Genomic DNA, 27,492 nt, shown 5'->3' with positions numbered 1-27,492 from the left:
ACAACAACACAAAAACTGGTGCGTCGTGGTTGCGGGTGCGCTTGCGGAACGCTTATCGATCTCCAGGGGGTCTTTATGAGCTTTATGAGCAAATAGCAGTCAGGATGAAGGTTTCCTGTACGGGATATAAGCGTACTGTTTACTTTCATCGATATCGATACATTCACTCGCAGATGCAACCCCTGCAACGTGTGTACAGTAAGAAAAATGTGGACTGATTCGTTGGTATTTTTTACACGAATTCCTTGAAGATGAGATGAATTTAGCTGTACACTAAAACTATTCTAATGTACACAAAGAAAATGTTATACCGCAAAGATGTTTGGAGGTTTCGAATAGAGTCTCAACTGGTGTCTACCATTTACAGCAGATGTGGAATGCAAAAATATCTACTCCACTTTTGGAGAAAGGTCAGCTCGTCTAATACTAGTTTCCTGGTTTATGATCTAAAATAGAAGAAGCAAAAGAAGAACGCAGGGAGACCACTGATTGGCTCATCTTCAGGAGCATTCGCTGTTGTCGTGATATCAAACGACTAACTGAGAAATTGATCTTGTCAGGTAGAATTGGGGAATTCTCATCCAATGTTCTCGAAGAAGCTACAGATGCGTGTGACTTTTGGTTAAGTGGAAATGTACTTTGTTGTAGAACGAACGAAGAATTGGGATGTGGTAGCCGAATACCTTGAGGAAATTGCCGTCCACGGCAAGAAGTGTCAGAAGAATTCAGTCTCTTCTCAAGAAATGCTCTAACTTACCTTCACTCCATCACGCCAAGAGATCGAACGAACTCCCATGCCAATGTTTGGAACTCTGTTGTTATGAATCAGGGTTCCAGTCAAAGATCTAGAATGTTTTTGGTAGCCATCTTAGAATGTACCGTCAAGGTTCTGTTTGTCAAACCAACTTTTAGCACCCTGGTATCCAAAAGATCCAAGGAAGGTCCATTCTGGACATGCGGCATTATGCTCAAATTACAGCATAAAATCAAACTTCTGGACCGGTAAAGGAGAAACCTGAGAAAGCGCTGTTAGAAACGATCACAGACACCTTTCCCTTGCTGGGATCCCGCCGCAGCTAATGAACGGCCTACAGCATACTACAAGGGGCGACAAGCGCCACCGAAACGTATCCCCCCGTGGGGGGTGGATTTTATCTAACCACTTCGATCGCCGGTCGTCCCGTCCCGCAGATACGCCGGTTACGCTTTCCATCATCGGTTTCCGGTAATGCAGAAGTGGAAAGCCAAAACGCGCCAGAAAGGAAGCGGATTATGCGCCCGCAGCAGGCTCAATTAACTGACACAACCAGACGGAACGGTGGCAGAGCGTCCGCACTACCGTGGCGTGGGCAGGCGACCGAGCAGAAACGGATGTTGCCGCCGAAAACTCATCCAGAATAGGCCGGGGGATTCCCGTTCCTCTCGGAAAGTTTCGCGACTTGCTAATCGGTTCCACCACACCGTTGTGGTTACAATAGAGGAAGAGAGATGAAGAGAGAGAGCAAGAGGGAGAGATTGTACCGACCACCCGCACACCTGAAATTGATGCGCCTCGGACGTATTATTAGGCACATCCGTCCCACGGTTAGGTGAAAAGCGGGGACGAAAAGGAAGAAGAAGAGAAAACAAAACTAAAGCAGCAAAACGAACGAGTTTCGGATCAGCGACGAAAACACCATTAATCCGCTACCGCTGGTAAACCGACATCCTGACACAAGCGTACACACACACATACATGACATCCCCACAGTCCTCGGAACCTGGCTTCCCTTTGCCACACCTTCCGCGAGTGAAAGGTAGCGAAACCGAAAAACCAATTTTCTTTTATTGCAATCGCAATTCATCATTTATTTTAATGAATGAGAGCCAGGTAACAGAGGACCCCGAAACCTTCTCGGGAGGAGAGGGGTTTTTTTTCTTTGCTGAAGCAGACAGGATAGGTAGGTGATGAGACGCATTGGATTGTTCCTTGTCGACGGTTTTCATGCAGCGATGTTGTGGAGACTCATCCACATCATGAACCACGGAGGAAGAAACATTTTGCTCGGTACCGCGGTAGCTTGATCATCTTGCCGGGTCATGATGGACGGCAGATGGATGACGAAGAATTTGGGTGTGGTCCCGCTTCACCCGACTCGTGCAGGCCGTATGACATTTTACGACAGGTGATGGTTTAGTGATAGTGTTTTATTCTTTCGTGTGGTTGGAGATACTAAGGAGATAATAATATTATTTCTATGTGAAATGGTCCTAATTTAGAGGATTTATTAGCATAAACATGTTATTTGTTCCTAGTATCACTTAGAACTACTCAACCCAATTAGTAAACAAAGTACACTTCAAGCAAACATTATGGCAGCCATATTTGTACTACGAGTTTGACAGCTCGTCTACACCAAGTGACAGATGGTAAACAAATCCTGCGAAACGTAACGTTTGCAACTGTCAATCGTCATCGCACACACACAACAACAGCCACTGTGCCACATCCTTCTGCTTTAGCGTTTGAAGCTGTCAGAATGGTTTTAGCTGGTACTAAACCGTACCACCGTCCATTTCCATATTCAAATGGGCTGCATAAAAAAGCATAACTAAAGAGTACTTACCGTACTTTACAAGTGATTAACGTGCATTTGACAGGTAACCGTTCCACGTATGCATTCCACAAAAGGAGTTCTCAACACCTCGCACTGTCAGAAATGGGCGATTTTTCACTACTATCGCTTTGCACCGTTTCCCATCCCGCTAAACCCCCCAGCCCCCTCCCACCCCCGCAGTGTACCGCAGCGGCGTAATTGCCCCGCTCCCGATCTAACAATAAGCCCGCCAGACAAACAACGGGGTAGGAGCGTTTGCAGGCTTAAATTCGGTTTTAACGGCTCCAAAACTGATGATAGATAACGCGGATCGGCTTCAAGTCGGCGCTTTGTATGCAAATCTTCCCACATACCCAAAACCCGATTGCCACTTCTTGCACCCCCTGTGCACTCTTCGCTTTGTATGTTTCCCGATTCCATCGTTTTGCAAAACGACGGTACAGGTTTCGTGCGAGTCACACAGAAAACAACGGAGAGAACGAAAGAAACTTCACTGGAAGTTTGTAGTGCTGTAAGTTGCGGATGCAAAGCTACACGTTCTGCTCGGTCCGCTGTTCTATTGGGTTAGAAATGATTATCGAATGATAAAAAATGGCACACTGAAAAGAGATTATGCGACTGCACCTGCTTGAGTGCCGTGTGCCTGACAGTCATCTTAAGGATACAAGTGGACACCGGATTTTGGCTTGGTTGCTGCACAGATTCCCAACCAACGCTTGGTGGAATCAATTTTAATGGTATTCTCAACGACACATCGTCAAACGGATCACATTAAAGCGGGAAATAAAATGCAACATCCTTCCGTTCCGCCGTTTCGCCGTATCATAACGATACACCCCAATTCCCGTGCGCCCCAACGATGTCACGATGTGACGTACATTTCCAAGCATGTCAGCGTACGGTATAAAGACGTCAGCGGGCGAGACAATGGACGCGAGCGAAGAAGGAAAGCGGTGAAAGCAAAATACCGATCGTAAATCATGGTTTAATCCTTCATTGCTTTCTTCATTGGGTCGCGTTTTATAGCCAGCAGTGACGTTTATGGTGGGGAGCCAGAGAAAATTAAGACACACTGTAAAATGCAGTTCTACCCGTACTGCACGCTGCACGGTGGTTCTAAGGTTTTGTCGTTAATGTGCTACTATATAATCTTCCGAATGGGTTTTTAGACTACAACTATTTATAGTACTGCATCGCAGTTGCGTACGCGTGTGGGTGCGTTCCGTTGCTGTATGCACAACTCGACGACGTACTTTCAAAATGGTTGTCCAAACATTGATGACATCAATCAGCAAGAAATGGAACTAATCCGTCTTCTCTGGGCAGTAAATGTCAAACGTTTCTATAACTACGTGCACCGAGACGAATACGGGATGACTCTGCTCTTGCTCTGCGGCTGGAGGTGATGAAGAAAAGCTCCATAGTAGAAACGATTTAATTGGCCCAGACGCCATTCAGACTCTACGTTTGACAAACGGCATGATGATGATGATGATGATGGCCGCTCATGAGTGAAGTCAACGAACCTGTAAATTCTAATTGATTCCACCCGAAAGCTTGTATGGGCCTGTTCAATCACTATCGCTATACTATCTTTCGGCGCACAGGCATACAGATGTGTGTGCACGAGTGAGCGAGAAAGTGCGAGAGTGAGAGTACATAAGGATTTTGGGGCGCGATGGTTGTTCCAGGATGTTCCTATTTTGGGATTCGGGTCGTCAGATCGAGGTTTGAGAAGCTTCAGCAACCGGACGCACGCATACGGCTTGTCCTCTTATAGGGTGAGATAAAGATAGTGCGAAGGCAACGCACGCGCAATTCGGAGAAAAAAGATATTTAGGTACTTGATGTCTCTGGGCACCCCCCGCAACAAATCACCGCAACGGAAAGCTGATGAGCAGTTACACCGGAAAGGATCAATCTGGATCAATATAGGTGCCAGGAACTCTACTACTAGGAGCTGATACTAAACAATGACGTACTAAAATACCTTGGAGAAGAAATGTGTCTACTCTCTACTAGTAAACATTCTTGCAAATCTCTCTATGCGGTAGTCATTCTTCGCTGGGCCAAATTTTCCATTTATTGGTCGGGAAAGCTTACAGACGCAAAAAATGTTCAACAATCAACCAAGCCTACTAACCCTTCACACAGAAATATAGCTTTATGTGTGTGTGTGCGTTTCCTTTCGATTTCGTCTGGTGCAGGGGGCGTTGGACCCATCCTCGCACACCATTGAGCCCTACAAAAACTCCCGTGTCTAGCACATATTGGAGGTCGTAGACCGGCCGGAGACATACCAGACATGGTCCAGACTTGAGGCGGGCTAGACATGGCAGGAAAAAAAAATAACAACCACCAACAACCCTTACACCCTGACTCACGGTCGAAAATGGGTGAGGCACATATAGGAAGGAAAAAAAGCACAACAAACGCACGTACAACAACGCCCAAAAAAAACATACAGCCCTTCCAGTCCAGACGCAACAAAACCTATATACCAAACAAAACATCTCTGAATTGGCAAGGTTGTGTCGTTGTGTTATGTAGCGTATTGCTTGCTGGAGAGTTCTCTACATCTCTCGAGTGTTAAAATGTGGAATGTATCCTGTTTTGTCTTAAAAGCTCCAGAATTTTAGAAAACTGGTGTCATTTTCTTCAATTGTTGGAGAACAATCAATCAAGAAAATAATTTTGACGAAATTTGTAACTTGACTTGAAAGAGCTATGTAATTAGTTTATTCTTATATCTATGGAAATTAGAGAGTTTAGTTTGCTAGATACGTCCATAGTTGTTTTAGGACATCATATGCACATAATCAAGTCAAGACACAACAAGACAATTTGTTGATTTTGAAATGGAACTCTTACAAGCGATTTTATTTATAAATCTAACAATCTTATCCTGCCCCATAATAAGCAGCCCACCCATCTCCTGTTGGGATATACCGATCGATCAATATCGTAAAAATTATCGGCAGCTATTGATCGAAACTCAGCGACGTCTGAAAGCTCGGATGAATGTCCGGGAGGCATCTCTGGGTGTTGATGAAGAAAAATAAGCTAAGAAGGAAACCTTCTAACGGGCAAGTTATAAGAACTAGCATGCGAAAACAAGCGCATCGGTAACAGGGAAGAAAGAAAAAAAGCTGCTGCTCTCCTACAATCAAGCAATTCGCCATTAACTCCCCAACACACACACACACACGCATATACACGGTTGCACACATTGCATTGCCCAGCCAGCAGGCAGCAAAAAAGCTCTCAGACAAAATTTATCGATCGTACCATCATGAGTTGTAAGCGAGAAGAAGCGAACATAACAAAGAAAACGAACTGGGGTTGGAGGATGTTTCGAATGTGCCGGAGCGGGTGAGTGGTCTGCTTATCCTCGAGCGACTCTTCGAATGTTCGCAGTCCTGCCTGCGCCCGTATGCCTGCCTGGCAAGATGAAGGTTGGCCTGGGCATTTTTTCTTTACTTTCGTTGTTGTTGTATGTTAATAGCAGCCGAAACATTGCCACCGAAATGGGAGAAAATCCTTGGACGTGGGGCAAGATGAAGGCTGAGTCATCGCGGGTATGACTGACAACAAGGATGGATCCTTATAATGGCGCGTAAACATCTGCAGACGGTGCATATAGCCACGTACGAGCAAACCACTGGCTCTACGCTAATGTACCGATGAGGTTTCCTGCGACGTAATGGTGGCTAAAAGGTGGACGATTGAGTGCGAGTCTCTGAAGTCTGACAAAATCTCGCATCAAAGCAGTATGACCGGGCGGGAAAAAAAGGTGAGGTTTGGAGATTTTTGGAGCAAAAGCTGACAAGGACTATACGCGTTAGATTGCGAAAGAGAGAGAGAGAGACAGAGAGAGAGAGAGAGAGAGAGAACGAAAGAGCGGATAGAAAGGATAAAAGATGCGAGACGGATAACTGGTGCCGTTGGTGATGGTCCACCAACCAAGCAACGTTGGAGCGGCTTCTTCGGCGGCTTCCTGAGAAAATATACCGCCTGCGAGTGTGTTCGCTCCGCAAATTTTCTCTGCCTGCATTTATGTAGAAGCGTTCAACTACCTTCTTGACCTACCTTAACCGAAAATGATGATAATAATATGTATCGTCGCCCCATCATCGCCGACCTTCTCCGTCCTTCTGTTCCTTCCCGAAAAACCTTCGATGTGCGATGGTTTTGGTCGCTGTTTTACGACTCTGTTTTGGTTTGTGTGTGTGTGTGTGGGATGGGGGAGTGGTAGGGGGGGGGGGGGGGGGTATGTGCTGACTTGCTTGTTCACTGCAGACGAAAATAAAATAAGCATGAGCGCCACCCATCCCCCCCTATATATATTCGCACATATCTACATGCTCGAGGCCGTACGGAAACCTTGCCGATGTGGCACCGAAGTACAAGGGTGGGACCTGGAGGGTAAGGGTTGGGGGGGGGGGGGGGGGGGGTTGGTGGAAAAGGGAGGGTTGTAAATATGGAAAAAAAGGAAAATTTTGCATCAACGGCAATAGGAATCAGTATGATTTTCGAGAAAAATCTTACACAAACACACACAGGCACACGCGCGACCCCTTTTACACCTTCTCTCTGGCACCTTACCCGGCCTTTATCCGGCCATCTATCCACACGGTTAGGAAAAATTATTTCCAAATATGTCTGGAGCGTATTTGTTTCGTGATTCCTTTTCCGTTTTCGGTCTGCCGTTTTTTTTTGTTGTTTGTTGCTGTTTTGGAATGGGGGTTTCACATCCACTCATCCTTCATCCGTACCGATCGATGACCGGTTAGGTATCCGAATCTCCATTCAAGGATCATCAAGGGCGAACGCCATGGCCCTGGCGTAACACCCCAACCCACCTGGCTGGGCCATTGAACCTTTTTGCCTGTGGATGTAATAATTTTTTGGTCGCGCCGAATCGTAAAATGAGACCTTGGGGAGGAGGGTGGTCTTGGGGTTTTTTGGCTTCAGCTGGCGTCTTCTACGCGTATGGCCCCGCAGGGAGTGTGAACGTAGTCGTAGGTCCTGCGAATGGTGCACGCACACGCTGAGTTCCTTCACCTTTTTTTGTGTTGCAGTTTACCAGCTGCTTGGTTGCTTTAGGTTGTGTGTTTGATGAGGAGAACATGAGAGAGGTGGTGATGGAACGTTTTGTTGTGTCTGCTTGTGACGAAAGCGTCAGACAAGCAAAACCAAATACCAGAAGCGTGTGTTCAAAGATGTTTAGGTTTGACGTTCTTTGTTTTGAATGTCTTTAGAGCGAGAGTTCTTTGGAAGTCACCTTGCACATGATGCAAAAGCTCGAATATCTTAGCGAATAGCGAGGATGTCCATTTAGTGTTTTGTGTCATAGGTGTCAAATAAAAGAAAGTGTAAATAAAAAAGAAAGTTACCGCTTATTTTGAATGTGCAAAATTGAGATCTCTGCTTCTTCATCTCTGCTGAACTGGTACGAGTTGAACAAGGCTAGAATTCCGAATATAGGTTAGGATTCATAACATGAAATGTGGTCATCAGTAATTGGATATTCACATTTGTAAAAGTGATCGGGATTTCCCCCCCTCCGTTTTACCAGGAGTCGTAAGACGAAGTATAATGCCCAAAGCTACCCTGATAGCTGATCATTTACCTCTCTTCATCTCTTCGTCTATTTCCACCCTTTCCCTTTCCACAGCATAGGGACATCAATTATTTGCCTCCCACACGAAAACTGGTGAGCAGGCGGAATGTTTTTAATTGCTAATGTTGCACACGTTTCGCGCTTTGCTCGCGTTACACCACTGCCCGGGTGTATTTCCAAACAGTCACCAACTGGACAGTTTTGGACATTGGAGTCCACCACCACAAATCAGGCTGAGGCTCCACTGGGAGGAAGGCAACTCCGGGTACGGTGTACGCTTTCGCAAGCAAAAAACGCACACGCCTACACATCTTCACAATAGTGGTGGTTTTGCGCTTCCGATCACAACAACAACCCGGGAGAAATGTAAAAGGACCCACGGACGCACAAATTACCGTTTGTGCTTGCGGGCATCGAGGCGCGGGTTTTCCTGAAGGGGGTGGGAACGCACACACCCGTTGACGTTGGGCACTTTCGAGCGTAACTCATGTCAAAAACGCTGAAACGCACGCAGCGTTTCCCCATGGAAGGGTATAAGGCGACGGGACCGTTTTGACTGGGTTGTGCCTAGTCCGAGCAGAGACCTTTGACCACCAGACGAAACCTGAATGGGGAGGCTGCGAGTATGCGAGTAACGGATGCGGCGAGGGGGAAAAAACAGCCCGCGGAAGTCGCACTTATCGCCCATAACAGTTCTTCGCCGAGATGTACAGATGTGCTGCGTTCCGATAACCTGGTGCAGCGTTCCGTCTTCCGTTGGTGTGCGCAACCAAAGATGCCCACCGGGTACGGTACGCTTTTGAGCCACGAGAAACACCGAAACGAAGGCACGCACCAGTACCGCGAAAACCGCGTAGGCCGTAACGCGATGGTGTAGAAGATCATTCGGTTTCGGTAGGAAATTGAAGCATGGGTTCGGATGGGATAAGGGAATTGCACCGGGAGATCTAGCCCGCGTAATGACCGTGAAGACCCACACACACACACACACACCGATCGGCCTGCGGGAGTCGTTAGAAAAGCGTGCAAAAGCAAACCTCCGTACGCGTACTGGAATGTGCACATCAATGCATTGCATGCCAAGTGCGCATGAAAGTTTAACCCATTACGAAACGTGCGGATGTAGGTGGTGGGAGTTTCATGGGGAGGGAGGGGGGGCGTTGAGAGACTCCAAGAGCCTATCTTGTGCCGTGCTACTTTACGGGAACGATGTTTTGGCATGTTGGTGCTGCGTTACTGCGTTACCGGTCAACTTACCGAGGGTAGTTACCGATGGCCCAATTCTTCCAAGAGTTGCCTTCAATTTCCTTGGAGCCTCCAAACCTCTGCTATGTCCAGTGTCTTGGATGTCTATCTAATCGACCTCCCCCCCCCCCCCCCCTTATCCCATTATCGCGTGGGTGTGAATTGTGTGCATCAGAATCTTTATCGTTACAGCTGCACGTACCCTAAACAGAGAGTCCGGCTTTAGACGAGCTAGAATTAGCAGGTTCGCCCATCCAACAAAAATGCGCGAGGAAGTTGGAGGCGTGCTGCAAGGCACACAGAACCAGACAAGCTTAGACACTCTCCTCACGTGTGCTTACTTTTTTTTTGCATCGAACCAAAGCTAACGACATAACGACCGCACCTTAAACGCACCAACGCACCAACTTAACAAATGTCCGGAAGGCTTTCCCAATAGACGGAACATCTTACACACACCATTTGGTTGTTGTTTTCTTTTCCCGTTTTTCTTTTTGCATACATTTGGGGGATAATTTTTAAACAAGATAATAAGCGTGTCGGTTTTTTTTGTAAAAGTGCCTCCGGGTAGGCTAATATGCTTGTACGGGAATTTGCATAAATCTTACACATCTCTCTCTCTCTCCAAGTTTCTCCAGTTTCTTTGCTGTTTGCTCGTCATAAATTTGTAACATCGCAATTAGCATGTTCATTTTTTCCAGTTTTTTCTTCTTGGGAGAAGATTCCCAGCTAAAGCGTAGGGTGCAAGACATACACCTGATCGCATATTAACTTTCCGATCTGCAAACTGAATGAGTGAATCGTAACAGGGTGTTAGCATAAAACCGGGTCCATTTCTTGTCCAACAAAAAGACCCACTGGAGTATAAGGTGTTGTGGTTGAGTTCTTATCTTGCTTTGCTTTTGTTGTACAATCAGACCAGAATTACCAAACTGCATCTTTTTTTTTAGAAAATTTAATTCCTTCTCCTGAATAAAACACAATCGGCATAAAACTTTTTGTTTTGTTCTCCTTCCAAAATTTTATTCTTTCTGCTTCCTTCTTCTTCACAATAGTTCGTCCAACAGCAAAACGGGAAAACACTTGTTTCGGTTGCATTTTCCCCCTTCTTGGTGGAAAGTGTTAATGAGGCGCGTGGATTTTAATTATCCTTCAAACACTCATAGCTTCTTTCCCCTCCCAATCCCCCCCAGGGTTCGCCTGTTTGTAATTTGTGCTCGTGTATGAACAGCGCCTGTACAAGGCACTACATCGTACGCACCCCTTTATTGGGTTGGTGGTACCGATGATGATTGCATCGGAATTGTGCACGTTGTACGACAATGTGTTCACACCCCAAGAGCAGTGCATAAATCAAACCATTAAAAGGGTGGCATGCGTTTCACTGCACTTTTGGTGCGTAATTAAATGGGTGGAAGGATCCCGAACATTTAATGAGATAATTAATGTGCTGTGAGATGGTTGATGGTTGTGCAAGGAATGGGACGAAGCCGACGGTTGAATGATGGTTTTATAACACCGGTGGGGTAAGTATTATGATACGGCTAATCGATCTGTCTGTATTTGATGGTTATGACAGGGGTTTTTAGTATTTTATTGTGCTTTAAATCTTTTTTTTAATATCTATTTCGTTTGGTACTAGATTAATTGGCTGGAGATCTGTGCTTAAGATCTTCGATGACTGAAGTTGAAAAATGGAAAAAAACTCAAAATAATTTTTTTTTAAAGTTTTGGGGCGGCCCGGTGGTGTATATGATAAACGGCACCCGTCCACACGGCAGGACCGGGTTCAAATCCCATCCGGACCGTCCCCCCGTAGCAAGGACTGGCTATCCTGCTACGTGGTAAAATAAGTCTTGATACGGCCAGGCCGTTCTAACCGAGCAAAAGAAAAAACAAAAGTTTTCATAATAAAAAAAAATAGTCTAAAACTGGTAAATGGTTTTATGTAGTGTTGTGCTTATTGAATCTTTTGAAAAGAATCAATCATATGAATCTTCAGAGAGGAGTCATTCAAATCATGAGCCGACTCCCATAGTATTAATCTATTTTCATAAATTCAATTGAATTCTGAAAGATTCATGAATCGTCTCCTATTCACTGCCAACAAAGTTAAATTAAAATGGCTGACCAGGACAGGGGGGTAGGGCGGTCTTATTCCAAAAGTTCTGACTGGGTAGTGGAGGGGCAACCACATAAAACATTGGGATGTACCGAAACTTTAAGGATTCATAATTCAATGAGAATTCATGAATCTTCAGAATACAGATTCAGAGTCATTCATTAGGCTCATCTACACGATAAGATTCCTGCTCGATTTTTCACATTCTGCGAATCTTCTTTTTTTTGTTTTGGTGCGTACGAGCAGAGTTGGGCAATCTTTTTCGCCTGAAAAGATTAGCCAACTTTGGTGGATACAACGAATCTATTGAGTTGAAAGATTCGTTCAGATTTATGAATCTGAATCAGATTCACCCAAAACTAGTTTTGTCGTCATCTTTCTGGTAGTCTTCTAAGATTGCAGTGTTTCTTAAGTTTTTCTTCTTGAGTAGACTGAAGAAATTAGACTTTGGAGTAGGATTTGTGAAATCTGATTTTGTTGACGTTTCGTGGTCTATTCTTTGTAAAATAGTGATATTCGATTGATATCACAATAGGCAATCTAGGATAGGATCTTATCACAAAACAAACAAAGAATAAGACATTAATACGATAATAAAGGGACAATAAAGCCCAAATTAGCACCGGCTAGACTTACCACCACATATCTGAAAAGAAACCCTATGCAGTAAGCTTCCGAAAATCGAGTGCAATTCCGTATGCGTAACTGGTAACCAAAAAAAAACCTCAAGCCGATGTCTCAGTAGGAATTGGGCAGCGGCACTCAACAGTTGCATGGCGTGTATTTTTTCTATTCCTTTCCGAGCAACAATTCCGGGTCGATGACGCGTCTCAGGTGGCAACCTGGGCTACCTTTCGTCGAGTGTACCTTGGTTGCATGTCTGGTGACAATGTTCTGGTGGGAAGGGAGGAAGGGGAACGAAATTAGGCAACACACATAACGCACGTAATTTGAGCCCTCGATGTCTGAATGTCCAAAGTGTCGCACACTGGTTAGTTAGGTTGGTGCATACGAGTTCCTCGTCTATTTCTTTTCAACCCTCTGTCACCCTGTTTTAACGGTACCGAAGGAATCATACACCGAGCAAGTAATACGATACACCCTCACTACACCGGTTAGCAATTCATCGCTAGCAACCCGACGGTCAATAAATCCCTGACCACCTTTGCCCGGACGCTCTGGGTGGAAGCGGGGTTTCGAAGGGGTTTCGCGTAATGCGTCCCAAATGTTTCCTGCTGACCGTCGCAGTAAAGAATTAAAACTCTTAATTGTACACCTGCAAACAACCCGTTTCGGTACGCAACCAGTGTCATCTAGTGCGGTATGGTGTTCTGTACGGGAGCAATAGACTTAGACGTGAGCAAAAGCAAAATCCTCAAGATGTCTTTAATGTTTGTTCGAATTCTAGGTTGCTTTTTATATTGTGCTTTGTCTTCCCCTTAACGTTCGTTAAAATGTCAAAAACAGCTCCCAAAACCCCGTTTGTTGGAAACGTTGTTAGTACACGTCTCCGCGCTCTGTGACGTTAGGTTTTTGGTGGATCGAACGGTACGAGAAATGGGCAGTGACAGCAATAATTATTCCAATTAATTTCACGTACGTGCTCATACCGGTCGCAACACTCATTCCCAGACGCGGCAATGCAATCGCACCGCACCAAGTTTCACCATCGTTCAGCTCCTGGAAGTGTTCTATCGAAGGCAACACTAAAGCAAACCATTTGCTGTTGTTTGGTTTTTCCACTCCAATATATTGTTTACGCTACCACTGTTTGATCCACCGTCACCGAGTCACACATCATCACCGAGTTGTGTGTGTTTTTTCTCACTAAATGACATTGCTAACATCTGGTAAGGGTTTCGTTCCCGAATGTCCCAATGTTTACGGCACCAGATTACCTCATTAGCTTTTGCTGGATCTCGTAAACCGTTTGTTTAAAGTTGCTTCTTGCCCTCGCGAACCAAAACGAAAAAAAGAAAACAAATCAAGGTCTGGCCGCGTTCTTGGTGGATTGATTTCCGCTTAATGATGGTCGGCGTGAGAACTGTGGACCACACTTTTCCGTGTTTTGTTTTATTTTTCCCTTACTATCCCCCTTTTGTCACCGAGGGTTAGAGCTTTCGAAGAAAGTGCTTCTTCCGGGGTTTAGTATTCGTACGAAATTAAGCAACACCAACCACTAATTGAGAACGAGAGCTTTCCTTTGCTGGAAACTCAATGGCAAAACTTTATCTAGTGTATTTATTTAAGTCTTTTTTTTATCAAAACAAAATAAAATGCTTCTTCAAACGGATGATTCATGCAAAAGGAGAATTAATTGAAGAAAAAAATGGAAGATCTTTTTGTATGTGACATCTTTTTAGACTAGTTGTGAAGTTTTGAATCCGTTGCTATAACCATAACGTTATGTCATTAATGACATTTAGTAAATAGTAAACAAATAAATGCATATTACTGTTCAATTTGCTTGTCAACAATGAGTTTTTAGTATTTTTTTTATTTTTACTACAAAAAAGCGGTGGTAAAAAATCCACCTTTTTATATTCCGCCTCGCAAACTGTGGGAATTATCTTACTAACGCGGGGCCCCAAAACAAAAACAACAGGAATGGGCCGTTGTGTACCGAAACGGGTGGAAAGAATTATGATCCCAAAAAATTGCATTACGGTGGTGAAGGTGACAGGGAAAGACCCTTTCGGTTTTGCGGAAGATGCGTATCGCAAGCATTCGAAAGGTTCCATCGCTTGCCTTTTTGCACTGTTCGCACCGAGTAGTGTGCTTTTGGAAGCATTTTTCTTTCGCTTTTGCGCATTCCTTTCGCTCTCCATATCTCGTTGCACAACGGGTGGTTCGGGTGGGTGCGACCGGAGGCAACCCGAAAACCAAAACAAAACCCTTCCCTTGGCGGCGGTAGGCTCCGCAAAGAGCTTCGATCGCGATGCGAGATGCTCATCTCGTCGTATTTAAAAAGGGCGAACGTTCAATTCACTGTGCACCCTGTCCGCTTCCATCTGCAATGCTATCAGCAAAACCTTATTTCGCTTCATACTGCTTGATATAAAACAAACATCCTAACGGACAGTGGCTGCTGGGTGGGACACCCAGCGCACACGCCATCCCTTTGGTGGCAGCGGAACCGAGCGAATCGACGATAATTGGTCTATTATGTTTGTAGTAATGAATGTTTCGCGCGTTCATAAACCAATCCGACCGGGCGAACCTAAATCATTTCGTTCGAAACGCTTAGCGACAGCGGCTACCTTTTGGACGAGCCCGCTTCCGCACTCGTTCCGCACCGTTTACGCTACGTAAGCGTATATGAGATAAATGTCACACCTCTTCTTGCGTTTTTGCATGCAAGCGGTGTGTGAACTCTGCTTGAAGATTCGTTACCGAGCTGGGGGGACACACATCGGAGTGGAAAAAAAACAAACAAACAAAACAAAGGGTAGGACCTCAATGGAGGACCTCATACCATGGAGTTGGGTTGCCTACTGCTTGAGTACAAACTGAAGAGATGCCTTCGGGATATTGATTCGTTTTTTTAAATTAGATTTTCACTCAAGGTAAACGCCTCTAAATAGCATGTTCACATGAAGTAGCGTTCTCACATTATTAAGATTAGAGCTTTAGTGAAATGGCAAATGAAGAATACTTCAAGAAATACCCCGGAATCATCTTGTATTCTGAAGAGTATTTCAATTGTGGAGAGTTCTGATGTTTTTTTTTAATTATTCCTAGTAATAAGGTTTTCTAGATAAACTTCAATAGGGAATACATTCTATGGAGCTTTCCACTGAAGTTTGTATTCTTTTTGTGTACAAAAAAACACATACACAGTAATTGCGAGTCATATTCCAAAATATGAAGGCAAGAAAGCCGATCCATGAGGAATGCCATCCCCGTCCTCCAAAAACGCATATCAAGATGACTCGCAGGTACCAATGCTCAGGAAAGTGTCCACCATTCCCCGTCGATGTTCGTTACGAAGATAAGCTCCCGAAAACCCGAAACGTCCCAAAAACCCGGCGACGAAACCGAGGAAGAAATCGCTGTAACAGAGCAACCCCGGGATGGCACACAATCAGAATCGAATTGTCAGCTTGGCAAAATTTATCGCAATCGCATCGGGAGTTAATTATCGGCGCAGAGTTGCCGCCTGCGCGAACTCTCACACACGCACAACAGGGCCAATGTTCCATCCCTAGTTGTGGTGCTTGATGGCGGGCCTTTGTTCCAAGGCTGTTGGGTGGTGTAGCAGTGCAGTTACAGTCGCAGAAACTGATCGCTATCGGGTTAAGTTTTATTGTTGTTACATCAGCGGTTAGCGGGATGGCGGCTTCAGTCTACCCGGGTCGGTTCCCGCCGACTGCCGATACTTGACGGCGATGACGGCGTTTTCAATTGCATTAAGAATGGGAGGCGGGGAGGGGAGGAGAGGAGTAGGGGAACATTTTTTTCTTCTTCTACTTCAACCAGGTTTACCCTCCGCCCGGACCACCGACGGTGCTGACAGCTTTTAGAGTGGCGGTTTGCTTTTCCTTCATTTATGTTATTTTGCTTCCGAATTGAAGTTCCCTTCCGTCGTATGGGATTTTGATACTGCGGCTCATCTGGAGGTCCATCCTTTCAGGTTTCGATTGTATGGAGCAGGCAATTGCGCTTAAAGAGCTGATCTCGATCTGTTGCTCATACTGATTGCTCACCCATTCTACCCATTTGGAGGAAACATTGTAGCGTGGAACTGGTCGTCGGGTGGATGCTTATCAGGTCGATCCAGAGTCCCTTCGGATGGTTTACGGATATTCACTATCAACTTCTACAACTTACTGAAACTAGCATAATCAATTATGAATCGGCTAAATCTACCTCTCAAATACTTTATTATCTTCAACAGCATCAATATGACAGCGTTCTACACATTGCGATACTGAAATGATACAAGATATTTTCATACTCCCTTCCTAACATGCTCTCTAACGCATGGACATCACATGTACAGTCGGCTCGTACGGTTCAGGTGCCGTTTATAATCGTCGCAGGGATCTAACCGCTCAGAAACCCGTAACCAAACAACAGCAAGATAAAAATAACCTCACGAAGGGCATCGATACAATGCAAATATACAAATCGGCAAACATAATGGCAAAACCTGAGACAGGTTGCAGTACCCTAGCAAAAGGATGCATTGCTCAAGGTGGAGGACATCGCGGTGTAGCTGACTGGTGTAAGATCGTGAGCTAATTAATTATTCATATGCGTTTTCATTGAATTTTGCCACTCACCTCGCCGTTGGCGGTTCCGCATCGTTGCACCTGGAAGTGCGAAAGGGCTGTTAGAAAGGGGATGGACACCGACAATGCCGTATGGGTGACGGTAAGACGAGGTTGTTAGAGATGTTAGAGCGGGCAAACGCACTGACCGGGGAGTTTTTTTTTCTTCTTCTTTTACTTCCTAGAGTAACAATCAGCACAGGGATGGAATGGACAGGGGGAGTAACGAGGTGTTTCCCTCCGAGGGCCCTACACTACACGAGGACGGTGACTAGTCGCGCTATTCTTCTAGTAAAGCTATAAATTAAAATTGGATTTCAATAGGCTATAAATACTTGTGTGTATGTGTGTGTGTGCACCATACAAGAGGCTAGAAGGGAGAGACTTCGTTTGCGTTGGTGTTTCTTGTCAGATCGCAGGTATGTTGGGAAGTCTGTACATACGAGTCGATCACACCTGCTGCAACCCTGTTTGCTCCAGACTTTAGGAATAGAGCGGAACAGGTTCGTGGCAGCAGTTTGTTTTTTCTTGTTTTTGCTTTACATCACTGTGCGTGAAAGAATGAGCTGCGATGAAAGAAAAGCGAGATGAAGTATATTAGCTGGGAATGCTTTTGGATAGCGAGGCATCACCGATGTGGGTGGGCTACAGGCACACACGATACACCCCGGGTGGATCCGAAGTCGAACACGGACGGTGTGCGATCCGTTTTATTTCGATTAAATTTTCGCTCGTAAGCTTACCGTTATCGTGGATGGTGCAAATTAGGTTTTTTCCCCGCTAACCATGAATTTATCAATGAAGCTTAGAAGAACTAATTAGTTCGTACGTCTAATGGGAGGAAGTGGACAAGATTGGAGATTTTAGAATCTGGTGAAAAGGTAGAATTCACTAGATAAGACACCAAATTAGCTGCTTAACAAGAGCTTAACTCAATATGCTCAACAATTTTACTCTGCATCAGACAGTATGCTGGAATCCTTGAGGTTTTTAAAGGTATTAGATGAAACTTTCGAATCTTCTTGCAAATTTTAACCTATCAAGTGTCGTCATTTCGCAAGTTTGAATGAAAAGCAATTCGCTAATTAAGACCAGAGAGATACCTCTCGAAACGATCTACTTAAGTGATCGCACCCAATATCTTAAGGTCTTTCAAGCTATCTTCAGGATCGAGCTCTTTTTTTAGACATCTCTCATCATTATTAAGAACTATGGCCACGCTCAATAATACTGAAGCTAATGAGTTCTCAAGCTAAATAGCAAGCATTTTATTGGAGACTTTAAGATATTAAGGATAGGTTTAATGTCACAACTCCCTTCCGGGTTTTTGGGTTGCGCTTAACTTCAACACTCTCTTCTGGATGTCTATGTGCTGCTCTAGCTAGTTGTGCGCACAAACGTTACGATCCGTCCAGATCAAATCTCACAATCGTTCCGCTTTCACGCTGCAATTTACATTTCACTCGATCGCGTCGACCAGCTAAGGTCCGCACTAGGGGTCAAACTGCAATCTGCTACATTGGCTAACCTTCCCAGATGTGGTGAAACTCTCCACAACACGTAGCTCAATTACCATGCCTCAATCAGTTTCCTCCTAACAGTGTTCGAATCAATCGCTGTGCGACAGTGCAAGTGTTGCAGCAGTTCTCATCACCATTCCTCAACTCCACTGACATCCGCTGTCAAACCGTCCACTAGTTGGCAGAAATTAAAGGGTTTTCTACGACTGATTTGCTGGCAGGAGTTGATGTTGTGTGGCACGTTGAGATTGTTTTTTTTGTTAGATTCATCCCGGAAAAAAGAACTCCCCAACGCTCAGCTAGGGAGGATGGTTTTCTCAATCTTTTTTTTCTTTTCACGCACTCAATAATAAAAGCAAAAAAAAACACAACCCAGATGGGTACCGGGTGTGGGTGTTTAGCTTCCAATTTTGCTCTTCTTCCCTCCCCTCCCCATCCTCGCAATTTAACATTCCTGTCACCCTAAGTTCCTTTTCTCGCACCATTTTTCTGTTTTGTTTTTACGCGCCTTTATGTCACGCGTGTATGCGAAAGGGCATGAAACATAGACGAAATGTGTATGTGTGTATAAAAAAAAATCGTTCTTCCTCGCTCTGTCATTTAAACAGCCGTGCAATATTTGCGGTAAGAAAGGAAATGAGGTGGAAAATCGGCTAGCAAGGCTGTGGGAGGAAAACACACTGCGGTTGCAACGCGGGTAGTCGGGTGGTCGATTAGGGTTGTGGCTAGGAATAATCTTCCCATCGCAAATCGCTAACGATTCCCGGCTGCCTAGAGGCTGCCACAGCGTTTGTTCTATTTTCAAGCGCTAAAACCTTCAACATCCTCACACTCGTACCCTCACCCGTGGCCACCCACTATCCGCTGCGCTTCTTCCAATTTCCCATCCAAGCACCAAGGTGGTACATTCGCCGAGTGCAAACAGCTACACACGATTATGTTATTTTATGCGCCACGTTGCTTCTTCGATTTGATGTTTTCTTAGCGCACACACACACATTCACCCACACTCAGCGTCAGTGTTTCACCATGGTCCCGGTTAACCTCACATTTCGGCATTTGCCGAGCGCCGCAGAGACGGAATGCTCCGGCTGCAACACAGTGCGCGCTGAGCCGGCATCGAGCTTTCGCGATTTCTTGTCCCCTTGCTGCAACCCTGCGCTGCAAAATGGCGATAGCGTTTGATGGTTCGGGGCAAAAGCGGGGGAGACTTAATTTTGCGTTGCGCTTGCCAATTTACTGCCCTCAAACCCCTTCCCTCCCTCCAGGGATCACCTAAACCCTACCCCTCCTCCCCCATCGGATGTTTCTACTCATTCGAAAAGCGGAGTAGAATTCGTGAATATATGCGCATCGCGTTTGATGGCGTTTCCACCGTTCGATGAAGTCTTCTCGTCTTCGTTTACCCGCGAACATGTGTGTGTGTGATTTTCTTTTTTTTTTCTTACGTCTTTTCTCTTCCCTCCACAACTTCATCAATGGTTGGGAATGGTACTTGGTAAAACGGTTGGTAAGCGGATGGGAGGATTTGCCATGTTTGCGGTTTGCATTTCCGTGGGACCGAGGCCTGATGAAATCGATGAACTTCGATCCATCCTAGTTTCGAACAGCCAATGCTGGGTTTGAAGCTACTCCAATCCCCCCCCCCCCTCCGGGACCCTCGCGGAAAACTGCCCCGTTTATGCATTGTGCTTTTACTTTTCCGAACTGTGCCGGACGCTGATTCTTCGTGCGAGCGTTCGCGCTTGGAACGCTTGTCTAGGTGCGCCATCTATAGCCCCGAGATGTAGTGGAATGAAACTTGGAGCGGGGGAAAAACGTTCGAATTATCGAATCAAGAAGATCTAATTTTCCAGTCGTGCCCGGCCATTTCGACTGAGTGGCCTGATCGCCCAGGTTGGGTCAATTTTCCAATTCGTTGTTTTATTTTAGTTTAATTTTTTTTTGTTGGACCTTTGCTTTACCCGAAATAGACACAATCTGGAAATGAAAGCGGGAAGAGTTGTCGTAGTGCAAATGAAATCAATATTGATTAAGAGTAACTTTTAATTTTAGACGAAGATAAGTTAGGTTAGTTTTTGGGAATGTTATCCAATTTTTAAAACAAATCAAAAAACTCTGGAAAAAAACTGAAGAATGTCGTCTATTGCTTACTACTCCAGATAAAAAAATCCCTTATGGTTTTGAAGATTCTAACAACTTTTCTGGACAACTTGGCAAAGATTCTCAAATTTGATGTTCAGAATTTAAAATGACTCCCTTGACATCTAACGTTTCAGACATGAAAGAACCATTTTTATTGCATCGATTATTCCAAATATGTCTTATTGTGCAGCATAATATAAATATTGCACTCCGTACAGAGAACCAATTGTAGCCAGCAATGGCAGTGTACGGAAAGGAATTTTAATTACCATAAATTCCATCTTCTTTCCCACCCCAGTTGGGCCAGTTGAATAAACACCAATGACCTCCCGAAGATGTCAACTACCTTCACTCGCATTTGCGTACCATCACCCTCAGCATTAGTGGGTCAATAAAGTTATAACTCGACCGTACGCCAGGATTACTTCCAGCAAATAACCGTCATGTTCTGTAGCACCTACGCATAGAGGGTTTTATGGTGAATGCTCCACAAAATCCAACACGAGTAAAAACGAGATCGAACGTAAGCTTGCGTAAATGATACGCCAATAGTAAATCGCTCAAGGACAGTCAACAGCATCGCTGCGCCCATGATGGATGCAATCATTACCGATCATATAACTTTACAAGTTCATACGGTATAATGAGGATCTTATTTGCATGCCCGATCGATAACATTAGTGAATAAAAAAAAGGGAGAAACGTGATGTGATTGGAGTGGAACGAATAGTATCTTTCCTAAAATGGGCCGGTGGCAGTATAAGGTGTTAAATTGATGGAATTTATTCGGTAAAATAAAGTTGCATTGAAGATCCAATGTATTGAAATGGCTGATCAAGTGGTTATAAAACGATAATGAGCAAACCCTCACTCTGATTTTTTATTTTATTTTATTGCAGTACGCAGGCAATTTGTTTATTTAAGCATTAACTACTCATTTACAATGGTTACAGGTTGAAAAAAAAATGATTAAAATTGTTTTCTTTTCCTGATAAGAAACGAATCCAGTGCGATAAACAGAAATTTCTTTACTAACGTAATAAGAATCGAATCCAGCGGGATAAACGAGTCTAGTGCGATAGTTTTTAAAGGTAAAGGTTACTCTGCTATTATTATTTTGTGTTAGAAGACTGATGGTTAGTTAATTTTCAGAAAGACATCCCAAAGTGAGGAAAATGGGAAATGGACCGACCAGTGGACATGAAAAATGGTATTCACCAAACGGTGTACAAAATAAATACGTGCACACTTTGCACGCACTCGGGCCAATACATACCGTACCAATAAAGGCAATCACGGCGACAGGAAGAAATGTGAAGGGCGAGGAGAGAGAGAGAGAGAGAGAGAACGAATGCGCTCGCGCGCCCGTTGCACGACAAAAAACATTAGTTTGCGCACGATTATTCTGCGTGAGACATGATTAACAAGACAAGATATAATAATAAAAAAGTGCACTTTATGGGAAGCGCAGCAGCGGTCCCAGGAAAGCACGGTCTAGGCCACCGAAGCAAACGCCTAAGATCGCGCCCACAGGGCGCAGCTGAAACAAAAGCCACGGCTGAAGAAAAGCCCGTAAGCGCAGCCATACACAGACACACACACGCACAACAGCGAAACAGTTTCTCGTTTCGCGTTTCGTGGAAATCATCGTTCCACGCGTGGTAGTATGGCGTGGGTAGGTCCCCTTTGGTCGAAGATAAGCCAGATGCCGCTGGTGCACCGATTGCCTGTCTAGTGTTTCTTCGGTGGTTTAGGCGGGAAGGTGAGTCGTGTAGCAGAGGCTGAAGGGAAGGGTCGTGTGCGTGCTCTATTGGGGTGGGCCTCCGGGTGCATCAAAGCGAAACTTTCAACCGTACGACGGCCGTACGGTGCATCGGTGCAAAGGAAAATGAGCTACCATGAGGATCTAGGAGCTGACATGCTTGGGTCGGGTCGGGATGGAGGCTCCGGAGGCTGGATCACGCTTTTCTCATGAGCATCACCCACACGGGAAAGGGAGGAGGGACGGTACTGGGAGCGTACGGCAAAACGGTGTGTGGTGAACGCGAGCAGTCATGTCGAGCGAGCGGAGTTCGTTCGCGCGCGTTCCGAGTTCGCGGGTCTCGATGACGATCGTTGATAACGCGCGATCGCGCCGTCGCCGCAACCGTGAGAAACGCGCCCCATGGTAAATATGACGAAAAGGAAGCCCGAGACGAGTGGCTTGATACAATCCGCCTCCCCATCCTGTTCAGCACTTGTGACACTGCAACACAATCTTTGGTGGAGAGAAAGAGAGAAAGAAAGAGAGAGAGAGAGAGAGAGAGAGAGAGAGAGAGAGAGAGACAGAGAGAGGATGGCAGTTCCGGGTTGTTGTAAAACCGAAGCGGAAGATTAGAAGGGAGCGATGGAGAAATAGAGGAATTTTGGGAAGAGGGTTTGAGGATTTCTTGCCCAGGCACGCAGTACGAGCGGGTGAGTGAATCACGAATCTACAACCCCTTCACCCCATTCCCCGGTAGCCCGGAATGGAGTCCGAATGTGGAGTCCGATTTTTTTTTGTTGGAGGAGTTTCGCGGGAGGATGCCAGCGACTGTGAGGGAAAGGTCCGCACCAAGATCCGTACCTCGCAGACAACCTAACAGCAAAACCCCCTCCCCAAGACCGATCCGATTTGACGGCTTTATCAGACGCGAAACGATGTCGCGGTTCATGCTGGACGTGGATCCAACCGTGGAATGGACTTCGGTGTGGACGGGTTTGCTTTTGGATCAGGATATGTTTAGAATACACCTTGGACTGGTGTACAAGCAAGATGTACCAGTGGCTGTGACAAATTTTCAGGCAGGCGTTGTTTTGTATTTAATCGATACGAAATGTGGACGAACAAAAATTATTAACCTTGGGCAGGAGTGCATATATCTTGACGATCATTTTGACATTTCTAAGTTTGCTTCAGAATTTTTTTTTTACTGAAAGCTGTTCAGTAATAGTTCATTGTGCTGATTTTCAGCTTTAATGTCACCCTTTTCCGGGATTATAGTAAATCAATTTACTGGATGCCTTCCAGTATTTCATTTTTTACTGCAGATCAGTAATTATATGTGACATTTAGCATTTCATTAAAATTCAGGTATTTTTACTGAAAAAGCAGCAAAAGCTGTCCTTCCATCTGTCAAAAGTTGCATGTTTCCTCGTGTTCGGTGCGCTGTGCATTTTTTTTTTGCGTGAAGTAAAGTAAATAGTGTCCAATAGTGAATTCGAAGGTACGAAATGGATGCCGACCTACAAATTAACTTGCTTTTGCTCAAAAACAGTGAAAACCTTGACCTGAAGGAGTTATCCTGTGAGTAAATCTTCAGGTAAACGAGCTTAAATTTGTTGTGCCATCGAAACAGGCATTTGTTCTTATTCAGGAAGATTGGAAAACAGACTGCTGGGATTTGAAAGGAACTTCGAAACAAGAAACAAAATGTGACTGTCACCATGATCGAAGTGTTTCCCATTTCAACAGAATTTCAGGTACACCTGGTATGTATAAATATTTTTTAATACAAACTATATTCTTGATTCTAATATTGTATACATCACTCAGATCAACATGGATTTCAAACAGATGTTCCCAACTGCACGCAAGCACAACGGTGACGATTAGATTAATTTTGATGAATATTAAAGGGCCTTCAACTACCATTATGGCGATAGAATAAAAATAAAAATTACATCAGTAATAAAACTTGCTGGCTTTTCAGTAAAACCAACATCCATACTATTTACTGAATATTCATCAAACCAACTGTAATTTTTGATATGCAAAATTTTACTGAATAATCAATACTCACTTTGCCACACTTTCAGTAAACGAGCTGTCACTTACGACTTCACTGAAAGATACAGTAAAATTACCTTTACTGAAACGATTACTGAACTTTCAGCTGAAAAAATTTCTGTAAAATTTTACTGAACTGCGTTAAAAAAAAATTTAGTGTGTATATTATCACAAAAATATTCCGAAATTCCCCTAAAATCCACTTAGTGGTTTACAGAAGAATATTTTATGTATAAAATGATGAAACGAGTTGATTGGAAGACGTCACATATGTTGTATTGAATATTTAATAATAATAATAATAATAATAATAATGATGATAATAATAATAATAATAATAGTAATGTGATAATAATTAATAAAATAAATAGTATATCAAACATTTTCGATGATGACTTTGTGCATTAAGCAAAAAGTAAGCGAATGTATTATAACATAATGATGATAGTATTAGCGCTTACTTTCATTTCTTACTAGATTTAATTTATTTGAGTAATAAAACCAAAATAAAAATAAATAAAATAAAATAAATAAAATAAAAACAAAAAAGTTTTTTTTTAATTAATCTAAAAATTGAAAAATCTTTAAATTTAATTTTGATCTCAAGTAGTTATAATCATAATTATACTCATAATCATAATCAAATCATAATCATAAAAAAAATTCTCAAGAAACTCGAATCACAACCATCACATTGATCATTATGCCCAAACTGTGAGTGAACAAAAAAAAAAGGAACATTCACCTATCCTGACTAATCGTACCATTTGCAACACGCACACAGCTCATGAAGATCACAGTACCAAATGAGATTTGCTCATCATTCACCGCTCACGCACACTTCAATGAGAAAACATCTATTCACGCTAACGCAATAAATTGACAAGAGCGACTCACCTTTGCTCACGCTGCCTGTTACCGGTCAAATCAAGCTCTCCCAGCATCACATAAGGAACTGAAAACTGTACATTACATGTTTCACTAACAGAATAAAAGAAAGTTACGCACTAAAAACGAATTTTTCACTAAAAATCACCGATATACACACACAGATAACGCAGGAACTGAACACTCTACATTTCACTTTTCACAACCACATTTCATTTCACATTTCACTACCAAAATGTAGGAAATTTACGCACTAAATATCACTAAACGGCTTACAATTTCACTCACTATTATAATACGATTATGATAGTCACAAATTACGATATAATTTGCACGCACTGAAATCCGGTTATCTAGTTCCATCCAATCGTCCTCGCCATTACGACCCGAACACGTGATCTTTCGATGCGACCGAAACCCGAAATGTGAGCAAAAGTGAAGCGCGTGCGAGGCGAAAGATGTACTAATGGCTTGTTTATCGGTGTTTGTGTCACAGGAACATAGCACACCTGACAACACGCATGGACATCTGTGGATAACGGTAAACTCATCGATCAGCTCTATACACATATTGATCGATGCCGGTTACATTGCATCCAAATCGAGCGAATGATCGGAATACCTTCACACCACCGATCATTAGTGTTAGTGTGATAGTAAAGCGTGCAGTATCCAGTGATATGATTGGTTGGAGATTTTAACATTCACTCATTTAACATTTAGGCACTTCATCGTTCCTTCACTATGAGGCAAATTCATAATTCCGTTGTCGGGTTAAGACTTCCTTAAATTAATTAATCAAGCAATAAATTTTTGAATTATTAATTTAAAAAAACTCACTTAACTGGCAGATAGATTTGGTTTTTATTTTTCAAATTACTCTGCTGCATGTGGAGTAGGCGGCTGCTTGCGATCCCGTTGGTCAGGACCTGAAAAAACAAAAATATTAGAGAATATTAGTTTAAGAAGCAAGGATACGTTGATTCGGAACAGACAAGGTGGCTGCTCTCTTTGAAAATTTCACAAGCAAATGGCACTTCAATTAATCAATCAACACCGCCTGGTCCATGGAAAAAAATAGGACAATTCAGGATTGTCCCTCCCCCACCCCGTTCTTGTTCATTTTGTTTTTTATGACCCCGTCGAGTGCCAGTTAGGACCCTAAAAATTACTTCGCTCCCTCCCTCCCTCCTATCAGCCTTACTAAAATTTGACTCTCACGCGATCATAGTGGACCAAAGCAAAAAAAAAACTTCACTGATTTAACCCCTTCAGAACAGCTATCCAAGACTAAAAATATCAAAACAAGACAACATCAATAGCTATTAGGGGTGTAAAATAATAGAATATTCCTAGAAAAATATACCAGGATGTGTAAGTTTTCTATATGGAAAAAAATCCTTTAAGTCCATAAAAGTAAATAAACTATGAGTTTGGTTTTTTTATATCGATATTTTTTGTTTTGTTTTCTAATACAAATTACATTATAAAACTACCCAGAAAAGTAAAATCCATAGATATTTGTGGTTTTCCACGAAACAATTACGTGCACTTGTGAAGCACAAATGAATGTTGCACAAAATATATTTATGTGTTTTTGGCGCATTTTTTTTTACAGTTTTTCTTTATTTATTCAATCAGAAAGACATTTGCCGCCTGTGACAGACATTTCCACAGAGGATGTGCCGAAGGTGCTGAGAGCACTAAAATCTACTGCCAAGCTGGGCTCCGTGGACATACCTGCCATCATTCTTAGCTGATGCTCCGAATCTCCAAAAAACCGCCCGTGTTAAAAAATATCTTCAACTACTCCCTGCAGCTCGGTGTCTTCGAACCTTGATTAGGAAGTGCTCTTTTATTATCCTCATTTTTAAAAAAGAGTTCTTAATAACCTTAAGTATCTTTAGTATTCGATTCTAGACCAGCTTGTTAGTAGTATCAGATCATTATATTAGCGAACAACAGCAAGGAACTCGTTCCGGGGCGATCAACAGTGACCAACTAGCGTTCACTACTCGATTTATCCTTAACAAGGACTACAATGTGCAAACAGATGTTACATACTATATAACAGCGGCTTTCGACAATATCGATCATAACATTCTGCTAGCTAAGATCTCCAAACTGGGATGCGTAAAAATGGTCGAAAATTGGTTAGAATCGCATTTGGATAAAAAAAAACATTAAACAAATGAACAAACACCACTCGCTGCCCAACTAGCCCATTTTGAATGAGAAGGTGATCCCAAAACTTAGCCCATTTCGGATGCA

General features: G+C 43.6%; 1 long non-coding RNA gene across 1 annotated transcript in view; it reads right to left on the bottom strand.

The window, feature by feature from the left end:
* Nucleotides 1-26,585, bottom strand: part of LOC125771925 (uncharacterized) — a 58,030-nt gene extending 31,445 nt beyond the window's left edge. The window contains exon 1 of the long non-coding RNA XR_007419427.1: nt 25,231-26,585. This is a non-coding gene — a long non-coding RNA (uncharacterized LOC125771925). The remainder of the gene's footprint in view (nt 1-25,230) is intronic.
* Between the last annotated feature and the right edge of the window lie 907 nt (nt 26,586-27,492).

Source organism: Anopheles funestus, chromosome X (genome assembly GCF_943734845.2).
Source record: "Anopheles funestus chromosome X, idAnoFuneDA-416_04, whole genome shotgun sequence".
NCBI lineage: Eukaryota > Metazoa > Arthropoda > Insecta > Diptera > Culicidae > Anopheles > Anopheles funestus.
Note: the sequence above shows the minus strand (reverse complement) of the source record. Positions and strands in the feature narration are given on the sequence as shown.